The 19,821-nt window shown below is 43.8% G+C and overlaps 1 long non-coding RNA gene across 1 annotated transcript; it reads left to right on the forward strand.

Annotated features, from left to right (window-relative positions):
• The first annotated feature begins 1,673 nt into the window (after positions 1-1,673).
• Positions 1,674-18,287, forward strand: LOC129692341 (uncharacterized). Its single transcript, XR_008722691.1, has 7 exons — positions 1,674-1,764; positions 3,926-4,001; positions 4,271-4,443; positions 5,053-5,292; positions 5,431-5,521; positions 17,290-17,331; positions 17,894-18,287. It is a non-coding gene; the product is annotated as an uncharacterized LOC129692341 (long non-coding RNA).
• The last annotated feature ends 1,534 nt before the right edge of the window (positions 18,288-19,821 follow it).

Genomic DNA, 19,821 nt, shown 5'->3' on the forward strand with positions numbered 1-19,821 from the left:
GCTGGTGTCCACTGCCACCTCGCAGGCCCCCTGCGCAGTCAAGGGGGACAACAGAGCCTGTTAATGGCTTTGGGGAGGTTGCCACCGCCCCTGTCCTTGCTCAGGCTCTGCCTGTAAAGGTCCACAGCCTGGGCTCCCTTGGGGGACGCGCCCCCTGGTACCCCTCAGGCCCCTGTGTACAGTTGGGGTCTCCCCGGAGACAAGCCTTACAGCTGCGCCCACTGCGGGAAGGGCTTCCGCCAGCGCTACCAACTCAACCATGGGGGAGAGAGGCCATACGCGTGCCCGGCGTGTGGGTAGAGGTTCGGGTAGAGCATGCACCTAGCGCACCATCAGCGCACGCACGCCGGGGGAGTGGGGAAGGGGGCTCAGGCGGGTGCGCATTGAGCTTCCGGGGACCCCGGCCCCCACCAGTGCGAGCACTGCCCCAAGCGCTTCCGCCAGCTCTCCGACCTCCTCAAGCACTCGCGCACCTACACTAGGGAGAAGCCCTACGCTTGCCTGGCCTTCCGCCAGAGCGATGCCCTGGTCAGGCACGTGTGCCTGGATCCGGAGAGCGCTTCCGGCAGACCAAGCACCTCGCGCGCCACCAGCGCACACAAGCCGCAGAGGTCGGACCCTGTCCTTGCCCAGCACGGGGGCGGCGATGGCTTTGGGGAGGTGGCCACCGCCCATGTCCTAGCTCAGGCCGAACCTGGGGAGGACTACAGCCAGGGCTCCCGCGGGGGACGAGCCCCGGAGACTCCCCAGGCCTCCGAGGACAGTAGTTCGTGTTTCCCCGGAGACCAGCTTTACAGCTGCACGCGCGGGAAGGAATTCTGTCAGCGCTCCGACCTCCGTACGCACACGGGCCCGTACGCGTCCCCAGCGTGTGCCAAGAGCTTCCGCCACAGGGTCGCCCTGACCAGGCACGCGAGCACGCACACCGGGGAGTGCCCTTCGCCTGCCGGGTGTGCGCCATGAGCTGCAGTCGTACCCGTGCCCGGCGTGTGGAGAGAGCTTCCGAGAGAGCTGGGGTCCACGGGAGCGTCGGCCCCCAGCTGATCAATTGATGCGGTTGTCAGCCGCGTAGGCGACTTTGCACTGTGGGGACTGGGGACTACTTCAGCGTCCTGCGTGGAATTGGGGAGGCTAAAAAAAAAAAAAAAAAAGAAAATCAACAAATTCCCGGGGCTAGAGAGACACCTCGGCGGTTAAGAGAGCGCCGCCTGCTCTTCCAGAGGACCTGAGTTCGAGTCCCGGCAGCCAGGATCATTTGACGCACATGCAGCCAGAATATTGTACACGTAGTCTTTTAAATAAAAATAAATTAGAAGACGGAAAAGATGCCCCCGCCCATGAGGCTTCTCTCCTCTTCCTTACCCCCTCTCCTTTCTCCCATCAGACCCCAAAGGAGAGGACAGACAGCCGGGCCCCCCTTTTCGGCCTCGGGCGGGACACCCGAAGAAAGCAGGCTCCGGGGAGGGGTTTTACCATCTCAGGGCATCCTTCCGCTTCAGGGATGCAGGAGCCTGGCGCTGTCCCCAAGGGGCGGGGCCTGTTTCCCGCCAAAAAACAGCAGGCTCCGGGGGGAGTGCTTTATCATCTCCAGAGCATCCTTCAGTTGCAAAGGATGCAGGAACCAAGCGCGGTCCCTAATGGGCGGGGCGAGGCGGGACGGAGAGCGGCGGGGCCGTGCCTGCTTCCCAAGCGCGCTCGCTTCCCGGCCTCCCCCGCGCATGGCCAGCCCTGAGGACACTGGAGACTGCAAGATGGCGTCGCTAGGTGAGTCGTGGTGTCGGCGGGGTGTCGGGGTGCACGCGCTCGCACGCTCGCTCATCTGGCCAAGCTGCCGCTCCTCCGTCGCGCATTGCGTACCATACCGGGGACGCTTGAACCCCTTTTTTAATTTTTGCACGATTGAGCTGAAGTCCAGGTCGAGGGTCCCACGGGAGCCCAACCCAGCGCCCCCACAGGGGTCGGGCTCGCCCGGGTGGTTGACATCACGGGGTCAAGGTCACTGGTACCCGGGCGAGCCCCAGCTACGGGGTCTCCTCCGCGAGGATGCCCTGGACGGGGAGGAGCGGCGGGAGGCCCCTTAAGGCGGGAGTGCAAATCGGTTATGTTAGCACACACGCCGTGCTCAGGCGGGCCCGTTAGCGGAGGTCTCCTCCCTCTTCTTACCCTTCTTTCTGCTCTTCCTCCTCTTCTCCTCCTCCTCCTCCTCCTCCTCTTCCTCCTCTTCCTCTATTCCTTTTCCGACACCTCCATGAGCGTGCAGTGAGTCCTCGCCTGGCTGGAGGGGAGGTGTTGGGCGCGGGGGGGGGGTTCTGCTGCCCAGTCGGTGAGCGTCCCCGGCCCAGGCAGAGCAGACAGCTGGGGGAAGTGTAGACAGCTGGGAGGAGTATAGACAGATAGGGGAGTGTAGATGGCTGGAGGAAGTGTGGACAGCTGGGGGGGAGCGTAGACGGCTGGGGGTGGTGTTTAGACAGCTGGAGGGGAGTATAGACAGTCGGCCACCTGGACACGCTGGCTCGCCTAGACCACCACAGCAAAAGGCAGTGTATACAGCTGGCGACCTGCACTGTGGACACAGTAGCCTAGAGCACTGCAGCCAGGGGAGTGTATACAGCTGGCCGAGAGGCCCAGGATAGAGCAGCCGGGTACCAGTGAGAGTCAGTAACCCATCCCCGCCCATCAGGCCAGCAGGCCCGATCCCGAGGGTCTTTGGAGCCGTCCCCACCTCCCTGATGAAGACGATGGCTGGAGCTGGGAGGATGGTGCCGCAGACGCCTGACTATCTCCTCATGTCCGTGGTCCCCACCAGCCCCCAGGGAGATGGGACAGAGCAGATCCTGGTGGCCCGGGGGGCAGAGGCAGTAGGGTCAGGAGTTTAAGGCCAGCCCGGGCTCTGTCCCAGAAAACCAGGGCTGAAGCTACTGCTTTCGCCCAGCACACACACACCCTCAGCTTCCTCTGCTGACCCCACCCCAAACAGGAGAGGCACCATCTTCTTCCTCTGCCTTCATGCCGCCCCGGGTCTGTGGGGAGAATCTGAATGTCACCAGACTGTGGTGAAGGTGGCTTGGTGGCAAGGGAAGAAGCGCAGAGCCTGCTCTCGGTCATCTTGGCACTTGCCCTCCCATGGGAAGCCCAGGAACTTGCCCTGGGCATGGCCTCCGGCCTGGCCACCCCATGTGGATGCAGTGGTGGGGACAGCTCAGACATGGTCCTCCCTGCGCAGACTCTGCTAGTTCTCTTGTGAATAGGTCACCATGGCAAAACTGGGCTCTGGAATGGCTTTGCTAGTGTTAAGCTTTTTGTTTGTTTTTTGTTTGGTTGTTTTTTTTTTTGTTTTGTTTTTAAATTAAATTTTTATTTTTTATATTAATTAGTTTATTTACTTTGTAGCCCAGCTGTGGTCCCCTCCCTCCCTCCCCATCATCCCTCTCTCCCTATCATCCCTCCCTCCTTCCACATCATCCCTCCCTCCACATCATCCCTCCCTCCCTCATCTCCTCCCTGCCCCTCTCTAACTCCACTGCTAGGGGAGGTCCTCCTCCCCCTCCCCTTCCATCTGACCCTAGCCTATCAGGTCTCATCAGGACTGGCTGCAATGTCCTCCTCTGTGTCCTGGCAAGCCTGTACTGTCTCCCTTGGAGGGAAGGGGGGGTCAAAGAGCCCTCCACTGAGTTCATGTCAGCAACAGTCCCTTGGTGTCGAGCTTTCACTCCTCCGCGTGAATACACTCTTACAAGCCAGGCATTGTGGTGCAGGCCCTTGATCCCAGCATCCAGGGAGCTGAGGCAGGGGGATCGTGAGTTCGAGGCCAGCCTGAGCCACAGGGTAGGTCCCTGAGGTGACACTCTCATGGCCTGAGTTTGGTCCCCAGCATGTACTTCACAGAGGGGGAGAACCATGTGTGACACCCGCTCCCTGTGTACAGGGTGTCAACTTTGAAGACAGGGTTCCTGCTGCTGCTCATTGTGTCCTTCGTCTTGGACAACAGCATCGTGGCCACAGTGAGTGTGCACCCTCAAGGGGTGCTGCCTGTGATGGACCCGGAGCACACCCCAAACACACTCCCCTATAGTGTGTGCGCTTGTGGGGTGCTGCCTGCCTGTGCCAGTCCCAGGGTGCACAGAGCACACAATGCCCCGCAGTGTGCCCCCGTCTCGGGGGCCTGTGCCAGTCCTGGGGCGCACCCTGCATACCCTCCTCTGGGGTGGGCAGGGGGATATTCCCCCCCCAGGCTGACCAACACCCTCTCCCAACCCCCCCCCCATCGCAGGACCACAAATGCTGCCTGATCCTCTTCAGCTACGACGACCACGGTGGCCTGAGCTTCGTGTCCAAGTTTGACATCCCCAAGCAGAACACCCAGCACAGCATGGACAAGAGGGCCACCAGCAAGGAGATGGTGCACCAGAACAGCATCACATGGGTCTGGTTGACAGATTGGAGGTGACTGGGCTGGCCCATCAGCTCAGCATGACCTGTGGTGGGTGGGTGGGTGGGTGTGGCCTGGGCTGGCCTATTAGCTTAGTGTGACAGGCTGGGGGTGGGGGAGGGTGGCCCGGGCTTGCCCATCAGCTTGTGACAGGCCTCCCTCTCCCTCCCTTTTCCCGTACTTCTCCATTCCCCCTCTCTCCTCCCTCCCTCTTTTTCTCTCCCTCTCTCTCTTTTTATGTCCTTCTCTTTTCCTCTTTCCCTTTCTCTCCTTTTCTCTCCCTCTTTCCTCTTCCTCTCTCTCCCTCTCTCTCCTTCCTCTCCCTCCTTTTTCTCTCCTTCCCTCTTTCTTTCTCCCTCTTACTCTCTCTTCCTCCCTCTCCCTCCCTTTCTCTCCTTCCCTCTTTCCCTTTCTTTCCCTCTCACTTTCTCTTCCTCCCTCTCCCTCTCTTTCTCTCCCTTCCTCTTTCCCTCTCTCTCCCTCCCTCTCTCTCTCTTTCCCTTCCTCACTCTCTCCCTTCCTCTCTCTCTCTCTTTCTCTCCCTCTCTCTCTGTCCCTCTCCCTATTCCTCCTTCTCTCCCCCTCCCCTCCTGCTTTTCCCTCCCCCTCTCCTCTGACACCAGATGGTCGTGAGCCACCGTGTAGGTGCTGGGACTCGAACTCAGGACCTCTGGAAGTACAGCCAGCACTCTCACCCTCTGAGCCCTTCCCTGCAGCCCCCCTGACCTTGAGCTTGTAACCTCCAGCCTCCACCTTCAGATGGCTAGGGTTCTATGCAAGCACCAGCACCCAGTATATGTGGCATTGGGGACCCGGCCAGGGCCTTGTATAGTCTCGGGCCTGCCCAATGGGCCACATCACGGGTGAGTAAGCCCTCCTCCTTGGGGACAGGGTCTTGTGGCCCCGAGGGCTCTGGGGCCCAGCACAGAGCCGTGTGTGCAGGGCTTGGGGGGCTGGCCTCACTCCCCTCCACAGCCCTCAGGGACCTGCTCATCTTTCAGCCAGGTGTCCATTTGTGAGGTGGACAAGCAGGACTGTTGCAAATTATGCACCACCGGCATAGATGGGCCCATGAGGATCTGGGATTTCAAGGTATGTCTCCCCAGTGACGGTTGGCAGTGCTGGGGTGGAGCCCACATCATGTTCGCACTCTCCACTGAGCTTCCCTGCCAAAGCACCTGGAAGAACAGCTGGCCCCGGAGGCCCTAAGCTGAGGGGAGCATGGCCCCAACGGGTGGGTGGGTGGCAGCTCTGAACTGCCCTCCTCCTCAGGAAAGCTAGGTGCCGTGTTGAAGCCAGCAGCCCACACAGCTCTGCACAGACACAGCTTCACAGTTTACACAGTTGGCCGTGAGCTCCGTCCTGGAATGCCAAGGCTTGGGAGGCTGAGGCAGAGGGATTGCTCTGAGCTTGGTGCCAGCCTGAGCTAGATATAGGACCTCCCCCCCCAGAAAAAAATAATGCAATGAGCTGAGAAGATTCCCGCACACACAAGCACACAGGCACACATGCGCACATGCAACAAGTGTGATAATACAAAGAGTATAGGGCCTGGAGTGATGGCTCAGCACTTAAGAGCACTTGCCTAGGACTCAAGATTTGGTTCCGGACACCCCCTTGGCAGCTCACAACCAAATGTCACTCCAGGTCCACAGAATCTGATGCTCTTCTGCCTTCCATAGACACCAGCATACGTGGTGCGTACAAACATACATACGTACATACATACATACATGCATACATACATACATAAATTAGCCAGGTGTGGTGTTGCATGCCTGTGACCCCAGTGCTGGACGAGGCGGAGGCAGGAGCATCTCTGTGAATTCAAGGCCAGCTTGTTCTACAGAGCAAGTCCAGGACAGCCAGGGCTACATAGAGAGACCCTGTCTCGAAAAAAACAAAACAACAAAATGACATAAATAAATCTTGAAATAAAGGTCCAGACCTAGGGACTCATGTCTTTAAATCCAGGAGTCAGATGAGGGTTGGTCTCCGTGAGATGGAGGCAACCTGGTATATACAGAGTTCCAGGCCAGCCAGGGCCAGGCAGTGAGGGGAAGAATAAGTGGGAGGGAGGGAAGGAAGGAAGGAGGGAAGGAGGGCAGGAAGGAGGGAGGCTGTGCAGCAGGAGGTGATGTGAGTTCTTGGCAAAGGAGACTCCAGGCACTGAGGCTGGGGAGTGCAGCAGTGTGGCAGGGAGCCAAGGTCTCTCTGACAGAACTCTGCTTTCTCCAGACCTTGGAGTCATCCATCCAGGGCCTGCACATCATGTGAGGAGGAGCCGCCCACCCTAGGACCAGAGCTCCTTGAACGAAGTAACATGTCTTGGGCATAGAAATATTCACTTAATAAAATTTATACTTAAATATTCAAACTGGGAGCAGGGACAGCAGAGAAACCAGCAAAATAGTAGCTGGTCCATTATTACAGTGAGTAATTTTATTGTGGATCAGAGAGGGAAAAAGTTCAGAGGCACCTGGAAGAGTTCAGATCAGAGAGAAAGAAGCAGACTTGCTATGACCAATACTATCTAGAAGAAAATGGAGAATATTAGGAGAAAAGTAGAGAAGCTTAGAGACAAAGTGTGCTTTCATCAATGCACAGGCTGGACCTAGGTTCCCCTACACTATGTAGCAGATGTGCATCTTGGTCAACATGTGGGTCCCCTAACAATTGGACTGAGAGCTGTCTGTGACTCTGTTGTTTGCCCTTAGTTCCCTTTCCCCTAGCTGGGCTGTCTTGCCTGTCCTTATCGAGAGAGGATACTCTTAGTCCTGCCTGATGTGATATGTCAGGATAGGTTGGTACACATACAGAGCCTCTCTGAAGAGAAGGAGGGAATTGGGGAGGGGAGAATGATGGTGGGACTGTGAAGAGAGAAGGGATGGGGGCCTGTGATGAAGATATGAAATTAATAATTTAACTGGTGGAAAGAAAGACAGGGTAATTTAATTTCTAGAATATTTAAGCAATTAGAATAGTGCAGAAAGAGGGAAAAACATGCTTCATGTGTCCAAGCTGTCTAGGAGAAAAGAAAGAATATTATGACAGAAAAGTGGAGATAGGTCAGACAAGTAAAGAAACTGTCTTCATAAAGAGATAGAGAGTAATGCTAGAATATTTTGGGAGTTAGCAGAGTGCAGGAGGAGATAGGCTTGTTTGGGAAGTGACAGGAATACATGTGTGGGTTCTGAGATGTATAACAAGTACTTTTACTCCCCTTCACTTGACCTGGAGGCCAGCATTGGTGCTGATATCCTGATATCACTGGTTGATGGAGTGCCATATGTCTCTTTTGCCAGAGGCAAGGAAAATGGCTTCTCTTGCTGCATAAGAACTGTCTCACAAATTCTTGGTGAATGTTGTTTTGCTTTTGGTGTGTCTGTTTTTGTTTGTTTGTTTGTTTGTTTGTAACCCCGTAAGTTCTTCTATATTCCATCTTCAGATGGACAAAGACAGCCATTTTTTGATATATGTGCTCCCTACTAACTAGTTTAAACCATTAGAAAAATCTGATTATTTCCTTTACATCTATTTATGTTCACTTGCAAAGTAATGAACTTCTTTAGTTACGGTGTTTCAGTGCCAATACATAGATGTATATCAGTATTTTTTCACTGCATTCCAAAGTTTCAGCCATTTGAAAGAAGTAGTATTGAGTAGAAAATCTTTATAAAGTAATTTACAATTTGGTAGAGTTTTGCTATTTCATTTAATACTGTAAAATTATACATATTAAACTACACAGTTTACAGAAGGCACAGTTTATTATCAATAAAATTCAATCATTTAAAGAAATAGGCATTTTAATTTTACATGATCTGTTCATGTTTATCATGTGTCCAAGGTATACTACCTATTTAATCATGAGATTTACCAAGTATCTTCCAGGTTGTTTCAGTTATAATTCTATGTGTCTTTAGCCTTTACTATATAGTAATAAGCAAGTATCCTCCTCTGTAGATGTAAATGCTATCTGACTTTCTTGTGCATGAAGCTCTCTGACTATCTCAGTAAAGCACATTCCCTTTGAAAAGCTATGATTTTTATGTCTGTTAGGCTGTAAGGTTCACAGGGTTAATTACATCTCCATGCTGCCTTTTTCAGGTGGAACGTTGATAGGTTAAGAACTTTGATAGGAATTAATAAATGGGGATAAATTTCACCATGTTTTGCACCAAGTATTTCACCTCCTATTGCACACATATTACATTAAGGTCAACAGTGACATCCATGTTGCTACTCCAATGGCCAATTTTTAGGGGTCGCCTACTTGGGCCTTCATTTAATGTTTGGCATCAATCTGTCTTTTTTGTGAATCACTCTAGTATTTGAGTATTGCTTTTTCTCTCCAATATGATGCTTTGCAATATGCTTCCTGCTTTTATTTTTAAATAATGAATAATATTGGCAAACTTCATTAATAATGGATAGTCTTTATTACTCAAATTTTAAAAAAATGATTTTAATTGAAATACAGTTACTTCACTCACCCCCTTCCTTACTCTGGACAAGTGGTTCTCAATTTGTTGGTCCTGAACTCTTTGGAGATGGCATATTAGATATCTTTCTATCAGAGACTTACATTAGAATTCATAACAGTAACAAAATTACAGTTATAAAGTAGCAATGAAATAATTTTATAATAAACCATAATAACCATAAATTAATTTTATGGTTGTATCCTATATAACATTAGTAAGTGTATTAAAGTGTTAACCACTAATCTATATCCTACCAGCTATACTTCTTCAAACTTGAGTCTGACTCAAGTTGATCACTTCTGGAAAAAAAAAAGCCTATTTCTCCAATCTATTCCCAATACTTTCCTTCCTAAGTGACCTTTTCCTTTATATTACATTTTAAATATGCTTATAGCTCAACAAACTCCTGCTTTGGGAATAGATTTTAGGATAGACATCAATAAAACAGTCTTCTCTGTTTGGGGCATAAATTTTCCAGTCATTGAGTAATGTTCCTGAAGATCCATTTTAAAAATTGTGAAAAACATGAAAGGTGCAGGAGAGAGTTCTTCTATACATTATAGAGACAACCAAATACATACATGTTTTTCAATCCAGAGAGAAAACTCTCAACCCTCAATATTTTTCTCTTACTGTAAGCTCCCACCCTAGAAAAGGGTCACCTAGTGTCTTAAGGCCTAAACTAAGTGAGTGGCTCAGCTGTCTGTCCAATCTGTCCATCTTTCTTGTCATTTCTCCTCAGCTTCACTTTAGTCCACAATTGGAAATCCTAATTTTATTTTAAAAGATAGTAATCAACTCTTTTGAAATAAAAAAATACTGATCATTTTCCATCAATGTATTTGTGAAACAAGTGAATTTCACTTTGACTTTTGAGGATAATGGAAACTAAAATGTTTTATTTTCTTAAAATCTATTTGTTTCTCTTTGGTTGAATTGGAATAGTTATTAAAACTTTTTCAAGATTATCATTTATATTATGCAAAGAGGCTTATCAAGCTTATAAGAGATGGTTGTTATTTTTTCATTTTCAATGCAGATTATTTCTAATAAATATTAGAATTAGAAGTTACAGGTTTCATTAAGCATTACTTCCCAATATTGTTTGATATATGTATATACATATGTGCATATATGTAATATGTATATACATATATGCATATATATATATACATTCATACACACTTACATATATATACACACATTCACAATGTCTTGAGGGTGGAAAGCAAATGTAAATATGAATATTTCATATATTTGAGGTGTGTATATGTATATCCTGAAGCATATGTTACATCATGTGCTTTTAGTTTCACTATAGGATGTTACGTTAGATGGGTGGAAAATCTTTATTTCTTCATGTTTTGGATTTTAGAAATATTTACATGTAGGGTTTTTGAGTCAGGGTTTATACTTGTCACCTAATTTCTCTTGAATCTGAGAGAGTCAGAGTCCTTATGTTTAGTTGTGTAGCCACATATTAGCTCACCAGTATCCAATGAAGAATTCCATATTCAGGTTTACATAACAAATTCTCAGTCTGTCATAAAAATAATACAAAAGAATCAAAAATGTGGGAAGGAGAACTCTCAAGAGAGAGAAAGGAGAGAGTGAGAAAAATTAATCAGAACACATTGCATATGTATGTGAAATTCTCAAAAAACCAACTTCATATAAAAAGTGTGAGGAAAGAATGAAACTTAGGCTCCCAGGTAATAGTTTTTTCAAGAACACTTGATAACATCAGAATCCTTGATAACATGACGTTTGTAATCAGCTGATGAAGTTATTGGAAAAAAATCCTCTTTGTGTTACTTGTGCATCGTGGGTTCACTGAAGGAGCAACAGCAGTAAGCTGGCATGACTTCTTAGTACAGGGTAAAGGACAATGCAACGTGAATATTATTATGTCAGACTGTATTTCTATAGTATTTCTTTTGAAAAGCTTATTAAAATTAGTTACTTAATAAAAAATTCTTAACTAATTTTTGATATGGAAATTATGGAAATAAATAATGCCAAAAAAGGTTAGTATTCAGCTAAATAGGGGGGTGGAGAAATATTGAAAGAGATAGCTTTCTAAAAATGCTATGCTTTTAAAATCCATAGTATACCCATACTACAAAACACTCACTAATCTGAAAAAGACCAGTCTATGGGTATTTGTGACCATCAAAATGTGTATACCCAGTGACTTCCTTCACCACAGGCTTTGTTGAGGTCTGTGTACCATGGCATAAGCTGTGCCTTGATCGTAGAGAGGGATGAGTCCTCCTCTACTTTGGGACAGGAAGAATTGGGTCTTACTACTACAATGAAAAGCAAATTAACAGATACTTGATTCTCTTTCTAGACGGAAGAAAGGTTTAAAGTAAGGGTCCATGTCACTTAGTTACTTATGGATAGATGACTTTGTGGACATATTCAGGACAAACAGCAGCTCTGCTTGCAAGTCAATTCACCTGTTCTGACCCAAGAAACATCTTGTTGCCACTTTTTTGTAACATCTACAGCTCGGACCTGTGTTCAGAAAAAGGCTGGCTATAGAAATTGTGGGTTAGAATAATGCTAACTCACATGGAAAATATAAACCTCTTCACCAGAATATTTACTAAATAAGAATTAATTAGTGTGATTGTATGCAGGCTGCCAACTCAAGTTTTCCATTTCTATGATGCCCGAGTGTGTCTATACTTATCATCACACACATTTCTATATGTAAGTAGGTTCCTTAAGATTTTGATCTGTGATGTTCATCAGGACTCCACAAAATCCTTGGGGTGAAAATGAAGTGCATTGTGTTATATGAAGAACATGACAGGACCAGGCCTTACCTCATTCTTCACATTCCTCACTGCAAAATGACCTGGTATTTTCTGTGTTTTGAAAGTACACAAATTCATCTCTCCTCAGTGATATTGTGTAGTATAATTGATTTTGAAAGAAATACCTCCTATACCCTCAAGTTAATTTCCTAAAAGTTGTATTTGATCGTACAGATAAAAATAGTTCCCCTTGGACTGCACAAGGTCTTAAATGTCTGTACAGCAGAATATCACTGGTGTCTATATTCAACAGGTGAGGACCAGTCTCATTAGAATATCACAGGAGGCACAGTTGATTTGTGCACTGCAAGTAAATTTCAAATTCTGATCTTTCAAGAGAAGATGTGATCATGGTATACTGAGAATATCTTGAGTATGAAGGTTGGAATCACAGGGATTATGTAGTGTAAACCTTCTGTTCTATGCAAGTATACACCAGAATTCATACGTCTTTCCCACATTAAGATTTCATCACAGGCAACCCCCTTCATTCCTCTATCCATATGTCTAGTCTCATTAGAGTTGACTCAACACAAGTGCTTGCAAATTGTATAAACTTCTGGGTTCTGTGACTTTACTCTTTACCTGGAAAAGCATTTCCATAGATGTGAAGCAGAAGATCATCTTGTGTTGTTCTCTCAATATTTTCTTGTCCTTTGGTAATATACCTGAAGATTTTCTATGTTAATTTTTGGTGTTTCTCTTATCTGGAATATGAGAGAAAATACTGTGTCTAGGGATATATGAAGTATTTACTGACATCATTTCAATTCTTTTTATGAAAGAGTGAAGTTTGGAAGTCAAATTGACACTAGTGCACATTCAATTAAATATGCACCAGACATTTTCAATACTGCATATAACCAAGTTCCTTTGATGTTTCCATTTATGTCACCTTTTAGTTTGGTGATATTACATGTGTTATCTGTTTATACTTGCATATTGAGGGCCACAAGCATAATCCACTCTTCTCATAAGAGTGGTTTCAGGCAGAATATAAAGTGGATGAGCAGTCAATAGTAGAAACATGAAATGTGAGAGTCTTTTGTCACAAATCAGTCAGAGATTTCAGTATGACTATGCAGCTCCATTTATGGATGTAGAACCATAGCAAAAGAGAAGTAAAATGTATCTGAATGTTCCTGGCAACATGGATCATAATTTTCAGAAAGTTGAAATAAGTCCCATTATAGCTTATGAATGAAAAGTAGTACCTGACATAGGGCTATAAGATAGTAGAATTAAGAATAGTGAAATGAGTCTTTCAGAGGCACTGTGTGAAAGGATTCTTACCTGTTCCCTGTTTTCTCCCTCTTCCAGTGTCTGTCCCATTTGCATTTCTGAATGAGGATTGAGCATCATACCCAGGGTCATCCTTCTTGCTTAGCTTCTTTAGGTGTACAGATTTTAGTATGTTTATCCTATATATTATGTCTAATATCCACTTATAAGTGAGTATATACTATGTGTATCTTTCTCCTTCTGCGATAACTTACTCAGAATGATCTTTTCTAGTTCTCACTATTTTCCTAACAAATTTCATGATATCCTAGTTTTTATTGCTGAGTAGTATTCCATTGTGTAAATGTACCACAATTTCTTTTTTTCCTTCTTTTAAATTTTTTTAAACTTTTAAATAATTTTATACATTCACTTGTATCCCAGCTGTAGCCCTCTCCCTCTTTCTTTCCCAATCCTCCCCTCCCTCCTTCATCTCCTCCCTGCCCCCTTCTGAGTCCACTGAGAGAGGGTGTCCTCCTCTCCTTCCATCTGGCCCTAGCTTATCAGGTATCTTCTGGATGGTTGCAATGCCCTTATCTGTGGTCTAGTAAGGTTGCTCCTCCATCAGGGGGGAGGGGAAGCTCATGAGTTCATGTCAGAAACAATTCCTGTCCCCCTTACTAGGGAACCCACTTGGATACTGAGCTACCATGGGCTATGTCTGAGCAGGGGTTGTAGGTTATATCCATGCATGGTCTTTGGTTTGATAAGCAGTCTCATAGAAGACCCCTGTGCTCAGATATATTTGGACCTTGTGGGGCTCTCTGTCCCCTCTAGGATATACTAATTCCTCCTTCCTTCATATGATTCCCTACACTCTGCCAAAGATTTGGTTATGGGTCTCATCATCTGCTTTGATACACTGCTAGGTAGAATCTTTCAGGTGCCTTCTGTGGTAGGCTACTGTCCTGTTACTTGCTTTTTTTTCAGTGTCCATCCCCTTTGTCTTTCTAGATGAGGATTGATCATCTTACCCTTGGACCTCTTGTTTATCTTCTTTAGGTGTACATATTTTAGTATGTTTTTCCTATCTTATAGGTCTATATAAGTGAGGATATACCATGTGTGTCTTTCTGCTTTTGGGATACCTCACTCAGGATGATTTTTTCTAGATTCCCCCATTTGCCTGCAAAATTCATGATTTTCTTGTTTTTAATTGCTGAGTAGTATTCCATTGTGTAAAAGTACCACAATTTCTGTATCCATTCCTCCATTGATGGACATCTGGTTTGTTTCCAGGTTCTAGCTATTACGAATAAAGCTGCTACAAACATGGTTGAGCAAATGTCCTTGTTGTGCACTTGAACATCTTTTGCATATATGCCTAGGAGTGGCATAGCTGGATCTTGAGGTAGCAATATTTCTAATTGTCTGAGAAAGCGCCAGATTGATTTCCATGGTGGTTGTACCAGTTGACATTCCCACCAGCAATGGAGGAGGGTTCCCTTTTTTCCACAGCATCTCCAGCATGCGTTATCTCTTGAGGTTTTGATCTTAGCCATTCTGATGGGTGTAAGGTGAAATCTCAGGGTTGTTTTGATTTGCATCTCTCTGATGGCTAGGGATGTTGAACATCTCCTTATGTGTTTCTCTGCCATTCTATATTCTTCTACAGAGAATTCTCTGTTTAGCTCCATACCCCATTTTTTAACTGGGTTACTTGAATTATTGCCTTTTACTTCTTTAGTTCTTTATATATTCCAGATATCAGCCCTCTGTCAGATGTTGGGTTGGTGAAGATCCTTTCCTAATCTGTAGGTTGTTGTTTTGTTCTGACAGTGTCTTTTGCTTTACAGAAGTTTTTCAGTTTCATGAGGTCCCATTTATTGATTGTTGCTCTTAGGGCCTGTGCTGATGGTGTTCTGTTCAGGAAGTTGTCTCCTGTGCCAATGAGTTCTAGGGTCTTCCCCACTTTTTCTTCTAACCGATTTAGAGGATCTGGTTTTATATTGAGGTCTTTGATCCACTTGTTCTTTAGTTTTATGTAGGGTGATAAATATGGATCTATTTTCATTTTTCTGCATGTAGAAATCCAGCTGGACCAGCACCATTTGTTGAAGATTCTGTCTTTTTTCCATTGAATGGTTTTGGCTTCTTTGTCAAAAATCAAGTATTCATAGGTGTGTGGGATTATTTTGGGTCTTTTATTTGGTGCCATTGCTCCACCTTTCTGTTTCTATGCCAGTACCAAGCAGTTTTTATTATTATTGCTCTGTAGTACAACTTGAGATCAGGAATGGAGAGACTGCCAGAGGATCTGTTGTTGTACAGGATTGTTTTGGAATTTCTGGGTTTTTGTTTCTCCATATGAAGTTGAGAATTTTTCTTTCAAGGTCTGTAAAGAATTGTTTTGGTATTTTGATGGGAATTGCATTGAATCTGTAGATTGCTTTTGGCAGGATGGCCATTTTCACAATGTTAATCCTACCAATCCATGAGCACGGGAGATCTTTCCATCTTCTGATATCTTCTTCAATTTCTTTCTTCAGAGACTTGAAGTTTTTTTTCAAACAGGTCTTTCACCTGCTTGGTTAGAGTCACCCCAAGGTATTTTATGTTATTAGTGGCTATTATGAAGGCTGTTGTTTCCCTGATTTCTTTCTCGGCCCTTTTGTCTTGGGTATACATGAGGGCTTCTGATTTTTTTGAGTTAATTTTGTATCCAGCTACTTTGCTGAAGGTGTTTATCAGCTGAACGAATTCTCTGGTTGAGTTTTTGGGGTCACTTAGGTATACTATCATGTCATCTGCGAAAAGTGAAACTTTGACTTCTTCCTTTGCAATTTGTGTTCCCTTGATCTTCCTTACTTGTCTTATTGCTCTAGCTAGGACTTCAAGTACTATGTTGAAGAGATATGGAGACAGTGGGCAGCCTTGCCTTGTCCCTGATTTCAACCACAATTTCTGTATCTATTCCTCTTTTGAGGGACTCTTGGTTCTTTGCAGATCCTGTCTATTATGAGTAAAGCTGCTATGAACATGGTTGAGCAAATTTCCTTGTATATTTGAGGATATTTTGGACATATGCCTAGGAGTTGTATAGCTGGATCTTGTGAAGGAGATGCTGAGACTCATAGCCAAACTTTGGGCAAAGTGCATGGAACCTTATGAAAGAAGGGGGAGATTGAAAGACCTGGAGGGGACAGGAGCTCCACAAGGAGAGCAACAGAACCAAAAAATCTGGGCCCAGGTATCTTTTCTGAGACTATTCTCCAAAGGAAGGAACATACATGCAGATAACCTAGAACCCCTGCACAGATGTAGCCCACGGCTGCTCAGTGTCCAAGTGGGTTCCTAGTAAGTGGAACAGGGGCTGTTTATGACATGAACTCAGTGGCTGGCTCTTTGATTACCTCCCCCTGAGGAGGGAACAGCTTTACCAGGCCACAGAGGAAGACAATGCAGCCGGTTGTGATGAGACCTGATAGGCTAGGGTCAGATGGAAGGGTAGGAGTTCCTTCTCCATCAGTGGACTGTGGGAGGTGCAGGGGAGGTGAAGGGGGAGGGAGGGCATGATTGGGAGGAGATAAGGGAGGGGATTACAGCAAGGATACAAAGTGAATAATTTATAATAAATAAAATAAATCAATTAAATATTTTAAAAAGAATAACAAAATGGGTAAGGGTTGTACTGTGGATAAAAAGTGTTCATCAACAAAATGATGATGATAAGACCCTGTGAATATATCCAATCTAACTGAGGTCTAACTTATTCAACATAATAATTTTCACTTTATGACATCTTAGTATGCTACATTAATCTTAAACCATTTTATATTTGAGTATTACATGCTACAATTAAATAGAGGTGGGCTTATTATTAATTAGCACCAGAGGAATTAATCTTATGTTTCACACAGATAAAGAACTAGTTTTCTGGGAACTAATGTCTTTCATGTCAATTCTATAATTCATATGAGAAAATAATGAACAATTTTTATCATAAAGGTGTTTTTCCTGCTTAAGTGTGTGTTCAAACCAAAGGTCACATTTTTTTATGTTTGGATTAGTGTGAATAATGAAATAATAATCCCTTTGTATGTGAACAAGACATTCCTAACCAGCACCAGCACTGTTGTTTAATTCCTATCATGTATGTTTTCCGGTGAAATAACAGTTCTAACAATAGCCCAGTCATGTAAAGAATGCCAGCTATACCTACATGCTTACAGATAAAAATTGGCTTTATATTATTTTTAATGAGGAATAATATTAAATGCCTTAGCAATTTTCAAGAGTCTTAATTTTTTCACTTTTTAAATTACAGTTTCATGGACTAGAAAGAGCAGTGGTACTGTTTTCTCCAAAGGTATTTTACTCATTTTAATTCCTCATTGATAGAGGAATGGTAGTCTGTGCTCTATTTCTTTTATAAAAATGTATTTGATAGACTATTTTCAAATGTGCTGTTGATTACGTTTCCTAGCTACTGCTTTAAATTTTCTTGTTCAAATGCATATTTTGCTTAATTATGAGGAAGTTCTGTATGCTATGCTCTTCATCATCTCCTCTTTCTATTGGAGGAAGCAGTCTTCTCTAGACTTATTTTAATTTCCACTCAGTAGATGTTACTCTCCCATTTATGCTCAAATCATCTGCTTTCTGCTTTGAAGTCAAGGAGGTTTCTGCCCTTCCCTTGCAGACAAAAACTTTGAAGACTGGCTGTGCTTGCTAGATCAATGTGCTATTATCTGACCATGTCTTTCTTTCTGAAACATTTTTCAATATTCCCAATTCTAATAATGCATAGTCCTGAAGTTGTGTTTAAAGCTAAGATGATATTGATAAAATATTGACAATGATTAGTTTGTAATACTCTACTTACAGATTCATTTTACTGTATTGTGTTTTTTTATTGCATTTTTGAGCAGATCCATTAACGATGCCAATAAGGGAAACAGGAAACCTCTTCCACTGAAGATATTCTTTGAGGACGTCATAAGCTGTGCCAATGTATGTGAATATAAAACCAAAAATGACATTCTGTGTTCATGACTAGGAGAGAGACAGTTTGTAGAATAATGAAATATGGAGACATGAGAAGTGGGTAGAGGAGAGAGAGTGAGAATTTAGGCAGTGATATGTAGAAACAATATGTGTATTCCATGCTCATAAATGTATTTACAGTGTGATATGTAGAAAACAATATGAAGCAAGATTGTTCCACATTAGCTACAGTGCCAAAAAAGATAAAATATTTTTGTTAAATTATCCACTAACATACAATTTCAATCCAAATATTCTTACCATAATTAAATTGTTTTCTCCTGGTTCTTATTCCTTATATATAGATTTATGTGTTTTTTCCACTATTGCTTATATTGTAAAATAAACTTGTCTAATCATAAATAATTCTAATAATAGAAAATTAATATAAACAAATTTTAAGCAAAATATTACCAAGAATTAACATTTGATCTTCATGTTTACCTGATTGATGACATTTTACATATTTAACTATGCCCTTTATTCTTTCTCTTTCTCTCAGTGTGCACTCTCACACCTTATTTTAAAGCCCAGCTATATAGTCTTGGCTTCTTTTCCATATATTTATGTGAATCTCCTAGACATAAGGATATCTTTTCATGTAACTTCTGCTTAAAAATCGCCTTTATAGCCTTGATTTTGTGTGTGAGACTAACTGTGTGTATGGTGCTAAGGATGGAGTTCATGACCTCATATGACCTCAAACATACTACACACTGAGTTACAGCCATATCTATTAAATAATTTTCTATTCTTCTAATTTTAATATTGTTTTTTACACGATTGGATTTAGTGCCGATCATCAGTTTAACTATTATGTAGAATTCAGAGCATTTCTTCCTAAGAACAAGATGAAATGTAGCTGAAAGAATCACCATGTTTTTGACTTTTGTAAACACTAATGGTTATAAAACACATTTAGAGTCAATATTCTAACATATTACTGTAGAAATTGTGCTAGAGTAACAAAGGTGTTTATTATTAAGAAATTTTAGATCACCAAAATGATATGTTCTTCATACCAGGTCTAGGTTATACAAACAGTAATTAAACAAAAAAGTGTAGTATAAAGTTAAGTATTAGCCAGTAACATAAATTGGAGAACACTCTCACCAGCTTTGCTGAACCAGATATGTCTATCTTCAGGGCAGAGAAAAAGAGATATTCCTCTATAGGAATGCTCTCTTTTCTTTCCTTGATTGATTTCAACTGTGGCAAATGTCCAGTATTGTACATCAGCAGTCTCTCTGATGTCTTTAAACAGTATTATGGCATAGATTCAGTTCCTTTAAAATAATTATTTCTACTGATTTTCACAAAATATCCCATTGGTTTTCTATTTTATACTGCAACAGTTTTTTAAATAAAAATATTCCCAATTTGTTTTATTTCATAATATTATCTTTAGGAGCTTCCATGAACAAATTACATTCTGGAAAGGTTTTGATATGACATATGTTTGAAAAAGTGTGTGCGTGCCTCACAGTTGAGTGGAAATTCTAGTGTCCTCCACAGCATCACAGTTGGAGGAATTCTGTCAAGAGCATTCATTCTTTTTGTCCTTGCCTGTGTATTCAGCATGCAAGAACGTTCTGGCTGTGTAAGGATTACCAAAAATCTAAGCTTTGCTGTTTTTGTACTTTACTAAGACTTAGAAGGAAAAAGACCTCAGTGTGTCATTTAGTTCAAAACTTGCAAATTGAGTCCACACTCCTTTGGGCTTAGAATTCTCTAACAGCCTGTGAACATTTACAAAGAGACGCTTCTTGGAAAATTTACTGATAGTTACTACTTCCAGATATACTGAAAGCTG

Source organism: Psammomys obesus, unplaced genomic scaffold, assembly GCF_907164565.1.
Source record: "Psammomys obesus unplaced genomic scaffold, mPsaObe1.curated_primary_1811, whole genome shotgun sequence".
Lineage (NCBI taxonomy): Eukaryota > Metazoa > Chordata > Mammalia > Rodentia > Muridae > Psammomys > Psammomys obesus.